We start from the raw sequence: 6,347 nt of genomic DNA on the forward strand, positions 1-6,347 counted from the left end.
CTTCCCGTGCCAGAGAAGACCCAGCCTGGGGAATCGCTAGCCCTCTGGCCACAGCCGCGGTGATGGCATTAGTCCAGGCACAGCTCTTCTGCAGCATTGCCAGCTCTCATGCTATCGTGGTGAGCCTGGGAAGAAGGAGGGCATGGTTTTTTCCCTCTTCAAGCCCCAGCTCCTGGAGTCATGGGGTGAGAGGAGAATCTCTGCCTTCACTTAAAAGCCAATTTCCCCAAGTTTCTAGCCGTCGTGGCTGGAGCAGTTGCCCTGGGGAAGCTGGAAGGCTTGGAGCCAGGAAGGAGATGTGACACAGCAGCGTCTGCATTTAATGTGCTGGCCTGGCGGGAGGTGGGAAAGCGGCAGACCCATGAGTTTTTGAGCAAGGGGAGGGGTTGGCCACGTGGCTTGAGGGAGTCTAATGTGGCTCTCGGGCTGGTGGGGTGCAGGGAAGCCGGGGGGCTCCGTGCCCCTGGGTGAACACCACTTCCACAGTGCTTTCTGGCCCCCGGGGGAGCCGCAAACATTGCTCCGTGTGCTGAATAGGACCTTGCCCGGCCGGTGAGCCAGAACACGCTCGGCTGGGCTTTTAATCGTGCCTGTGGGCACAGCGGGTTTTCGAGCAAGGAGCTTCAGTGCCCAGGGGCTGCTCAGGCCCCCGCGCTGGGTGCTGCTGAAGGGGACGCCGAGCCCCCTGGCTGGGCTCCCATCCCCGGGTAGTGCTCTTAACCATTCAGTCCAGGGCGGCTCGCGGGGGCACGGCCCTGCCATCGAGGGGGCAGTTGCTGCTAGTACGAAGGGCTGCCCCCGACCCCGAGATGTAGAGCCTGGTGCAGGGGTCCGAGGCGGGCACCGCTGCCCCGGGGAAGACGGACACGTGGGGGCCTTTCTCCGGAGGGCCCGGCCTCGGAAAGCAGCGTCGAGACGCCTCCGACAGTCCTGGCCCCGGGAACGCTGCACGGCTGCGCATGCCGCGGTGCTTCATTCGTGAGCCCAGCTCTGTAGTGCCCGGCCCCCATCGGCGGGTCAGAGGTGTTAGGTTTGAGGGCTTCAGCACCCCCCGCCTCCCCAACTTTGGCCCAGCGAATCGGGTAATGCGGGACCACGGATCACCTCCTCCTGGCTGCGGGAGGCGCAGATGCCACGTGCCAGGCACAGCAGGGACCCGGAGCTGGTGTCTCTGTCCCAGCCCAAGCTCACGTCCTCCTATCTCCTCTCCCCCGCCCCACGGGAGGGTTTACCCCATTGTTTACAGTCGGGCTCAGCGCCAGCACGCGGCGCCGGCCCCTTAGTCCTGTCCGGTTTTACATCCTTATTTATGCGGGCGGCGTGGGGATCCGCTCTTTAACCCGGCTGGCGTCGGCCAAGCTGCAGCCAACAGGGTCCCCAGCCTTGCCTTTTTTATTTACTGATATGTGTATTTGGGGTTGTTTTGGGGGGCATTTCGTTTAGCCATCTGGTTTTTTAAGCCTCCTAGTTTTGTCTGGATGTCAACACATCAAATAAAACATGTGAGTTTTAAGTGGACTTTTGTCTCCAGGTTTTTCTTCTCTTCCTACTCACTTTGGGGGCTGCCTGGTGGCACTGTCCCTCTCCCTCCTCCGGCCCCTGCATGGGGAAACTGAGGCGTGGAGCTGCCCTGCATCACTTTCCCAAAGGGACACAGTAAGTCAATGGCAGGTCTGCTTGCCAGGCTCTCCTGGCTACATGGCAGTATTAAAGCAGCCCTACTCCGAATGGAGCCCAAAGTCTCGGCTGTCCTCTTCTCCAGACCTGATTTTGGCTTGGAGAAGAGAAGACCGAGTGGGGATTTGCACAGGGAGGAAGACAGGGCAAGGAGATGCCGTGCAACCGGGCTGATCTGCGGATCCAGCAGTGCACTGCTTGCGCTAGCCAAGTGGAGAGGAGTTGTGTTTAGGAGCCGCTTGTATCGGTGCCGCGCGCCTCTGAAGAGGTGACGGGCGAAGCCAGCGTGCTGCAGGAGGACGTGTTTAGATGGCTGGAGGGGATGGGGGGCGGCGGGCATGTTGGGGGAACGAGCGGGGCCGAGAGGTGAAAGCCTTCTGCTTAAGTCGAGCATTTGTGGCCCCGTCTGCGCTGGACCGCGGGCAGCTCCAGCAGCGCAGCGGGCGTCTGCCAGGGTCCCAGCTCGCCCTCCAAAGCTTAACAGCAAAGAGACGGGAGGTCGCGTGGCTGCTTTTTACCCTCGCTTCTGTTGTGCCGGCCAAAGGAGCATGGCGCACTGCTTCATCTTGAACGGTAGTGGGGAGGGGACCCACAGAAACCAGCATTGCTTCGCACCACAGCCACGCAGCAGGGACACGCGACGGCAGCAATGACCTGGCCACGAGACGAGCCAGGCTGCAGGACCAACTGGCCCTGGCACCTACAACCTCGCAAAGGAAGAAAAGGCTGTGAATAATGCACAGACGTGTTTAATCCGGGCCATCAGGCTCCCACTTCGCCTCACCCCCAGCTCTCTGCTTTAACCTAGAGCCGTATGACCGTGCTAGATACAACAGGCTGGACTATAAGTACCTTGAAGAGCTGTCTCCCAATCTGTGCGTGCAGGAATAAGGTCACCGGCATGTCGGGTATTGCAGCCCTTGGGCCGCCAGGAGAGGGAGAGGAGCTGTGGGCTTCGGTCAAGAGTCTCTGGCCCAGAGCAGGCCTGAGCGGCGCATCTGGGAAAGCTGGAGCAGCAACGCGTGCCCCTGCCCAGGCAGTTTCCATCACGGTCATGTCAGAGCTCGGCATCTTCCTCCCCACCACCACTGAAGGATGCTCATCGGAGCATGGGGGAGCCAGGGAAGTGTGTGTGTGTGTGTGAATATATATATATATATATATATATATATATATATATTCACATGAGAGGTTGTCAATCTTCTGGTCCGACCACCTGATTGACGCAGGCAGCATCCCAGTGTGGCCATCGTGATGCCCGAGCGCTGACACCTCCACCGCATCGGGTACAGGCTACAGGTTGCTGTTTTGCCAGCTCCTGCAGCCCGGCCACTGCTTCACGGCGAGTCTGGGAGGCTGCTAGGGCTGGGAGCCTGGTGCTCGCTAACACATGCAGCTCTGCAGCTTCTTCGGCGCTGGAGCATCCCAGGGGCATTCAGCCCAGGCTGCAAGCCCTGCTGTGGAGAGAAGCTGGGAAACCATCTTGGAGCAGAGGTCAGAGGAGATCACATTTATCTGAGGTGTGCAAATATTGCACTGGCCCCAGATGCATAGCAGCACTGCACAGGACACTTTCTAGGAGGGACGCTGACTGTCTGGTAGCAGCTATTTCAACGCTGTTGCTAGTATCAGGATCACGTAGGGCTGGAGGGGACTTCCCCAGGTCATCTAGCCCAACCCCTTGCTCAAGACTGTATCATCCCTGACTAAACCATCCCAGCCGCGGGTCTGTCCAACCTGCTCTTGAAGACTTCCAAGAGCCGAGATGCCACCATGTCTCTGGGCATCCTGTGCCACAGCCCGACCGCCCGCAGAGTCAAAGTTCCTCCGTATCTCCAGCCTCCGTTTCCTCTGCTGCACCTAGTCCTGTCCCCTGCGACCACAGAGGAAAGCCCACCTCCATCCTCTCTGCAATCACCCTTCAGGTATTTGAACTGTCATCAAATCTTCCTCCTCAGTTTTCCCTTCTTCAGACCAGCCTTTGCCTTTTTTGGCTTTTCCTCCTAAGTCTTGCTGCCCAGGCCATTTACATCTTTGCCGCTCTCTGCCAGACTCCTTCAGATCTGTCCTCATCTTTCTTGAGATGACAGGCCCAGACCTGGACGCAGGGCTCTCGGCAAGGCCTCGAAGTACTGATCTGGGCAAAAGCATCACGTCTGTTGACTGCAGGACCATGCAGGATGCCGTTGGCTGGTTTTTTGCAACAAGAACACACTGCTGGCTCGTATTCAGTGGATAGTGCCCCGTAACTCCCAGTTCCTGACCAGCCATCCCCTCTGCCTGTATTTGTGCATGCAATTATTAATCCCAATTGCAGGGCTTAGGACATGTCCTTGTTGAATTTAATACGGGCGATGGTAGATAGTCTGGATCCAACCCCTATCTTCCAGAGTGTCCTCAAGCCCTTGCAACGTGGAGGCACCCACAAATTTTCCAAGCATGCACTTGATCCCATTGTCCAAGTCATTAAGGAAGGGATCACATAATACTGGGCTCAGAGCAGACCCCTGGGGAACCTCACTTGACACCTCCTTGCAGCTAGACATCAACCCCTTACCGCCTGGTTGTTGAGCACAGTGATCCAACCAGTTACATCTCTGCCTTACAGTACTTTTCCCCCAGTCTGCATTTCTTTGCCTTGCTAATGAGCGTGTCTTGGAAGCAGTGTCTAAAGCCTTGCTAAAGTCAAGGTATAATCACATCCGCTGCTTACCCCTCATGTGCAGATCCTGCCGCTGAATCGTAGCAGGAAATCGTGTTGGTCAGGTATGACGGGCTTCGTTCCAGGCAGATGACACGCTGTGCTATTCGCAATATGCTCTGGGTGCGCTCAAATATTTCTTAGGGCTTGTCGGCAGAGGCGCGGTACTGCCGAAGAGCCTGGGTGTGACTGTGGAGCATGCTAGCTATTTTGCACTTGCATTGCTGACCTTTCACCCTGGGGAAGTGAGCCCGAAGTCGCAGCCCCGTAGTCGGCGACCAGAGCTGTTACCATCTGCTTATCAGGGTCTTGGATCGAAGGGCTCCCATTTTTCACATGGGATACTGCTTTCTGAAAGCACAGCCCTTTTGCCGCGGGCATCAGCATGTGCTGGGTGGGGACGAGGGCTTCAACATCCCTCTACCCCAGCCCACCGGGGTCCCCTGGGCTTGCCCGTGAACAGCAGCAAAGTCTTTCTGCGCCACCACCCCCTTCACAGCAGGATGGGGCAGCCGCCTTCGAACCACAAGCACTGCAGGCCAACGACCGGAGAGGGCTCTTGTAGGTAGGAAAAGGCCGTGACCAAGGCTGCAACTCAGCCTGGATGATGGTTTGCCACACCAGATCGTCTGCTAGGTCTTCCCATGTCCCTGCACAGCTAGGCATCTCGCTCCCAGGCCACCCACTGGGCATTCACCCGTCGGAGGATTTTTGCGGGCAAGGGTAAAGCATTGACCGATGGGAGCTGTGGGTTGCAGCACTAGCACTCGGAGATCGAGCAAAAGCAGGCTCCTGGCTCGTGAGCTGCACGGAGGAATGAAAGCCGGGGTTAGCAGCCTGTACCGTCGGTCCTCCCGGACAGCGAAGCCAGGATGTCGGGGCAATTTGGGGCTTGGGTGTATTTTAACAACCCCGCAGTGTCAGGACTTGAGCCCGACATGACCGGTGGCAGGGTGAAGTGCTCCCCATGACTTCGGGCAGTGTGCCTTGTAGGTTTGCGCTGGGGTTTTTGCATAGTTTTAGGAATAGGTTAGACACCAACTGGCAGGGTTTGGGTCAGGATGACCTTGCCTGGAGCAGGGGGTTGGCCTAGATGTCCTCCTGAAGTCCCTTCCAGCCTGCCTTCACTATGATTTCTGTGTGCGAGACCAGCCCTGATCGTGGAAAAGAGGCCGTGTCTCACAACCGATCATGGCAGTAATCCCCCTGCGAGGCCAAGGCACAAGCTTGGAGGGATTGAAAGCCCAAGGCCAAGGCTGAACACACGTTCGGGGGGGCGAGGGATTTGCACACCCACTGCCCATGCTCTGGCTGCTCTCTGGCCAAGACTTGCCAAACCCTGCAAGGGGTTTTAAACCATCAGCATAGCCAGGGGGAGACCAGGGCTACATCACTAGCAGGCAGGGCCCGTCTCTGCTTTTGTGAGCCTTGAGATGCAAAGGCTGAACCAGCCTCATCCACCTGAGTCCTCTGGGGTGCTCCGGAGCCACCCGTCCCCCGAGTGAGACCACTGCAGCACCCGGTCCCAAGCCCTCGCTCTCTAGCAACCCTGAGCGCAGGCGCCGTGCCGCCAGCGAGGTGGGGACACGCCCGATGTAGTCACCTGCGTGTGCCAGGGCACGCTGTTTGCAATGGGCTTAAGTGCAGTCACTGCGATGCGCCGAGGCTGGGTGCAGCCACGGCGCTTTGTACTCCGTGGGGACTTTCTGGCCTCTCTCGGTGACCTCTTTACCTCAGCTTTCAGCACTGACCCCCGGGCAACCCATCCATCACGCGTACGCACGGCTAGCTGGGCTCTGCCTACCCAGAGCGTGAGTATCGCACATAAAGTGCCTTTATCCTGTGGCGCTAGCACAGGGGATTATCTGTAGGGCGGACACGTGCCCTGCCTGCCCTGGCTGGCACGCTTATATAAAGGTACCGGTTTCAGCCCAGAAGGCAGACGGCAGCAGTAATACGGCGCTATTGT

Source organism: Crocodylus porosus, unplaced genomic scaffold (assembly GCF_001723895.1).
Source record: "Crocodylus porosus isolate Cpor-Errol unplaced genomic scaffold, CroPor_comp1, whole genome shotgun sequence".
In the NCBI taxonomy this organism is placed as follows: Eukaryota; Metazoa; Chordata; order Crocodylia; family Crocodylidae; genus Crocodylus; species Crocodylus porosus.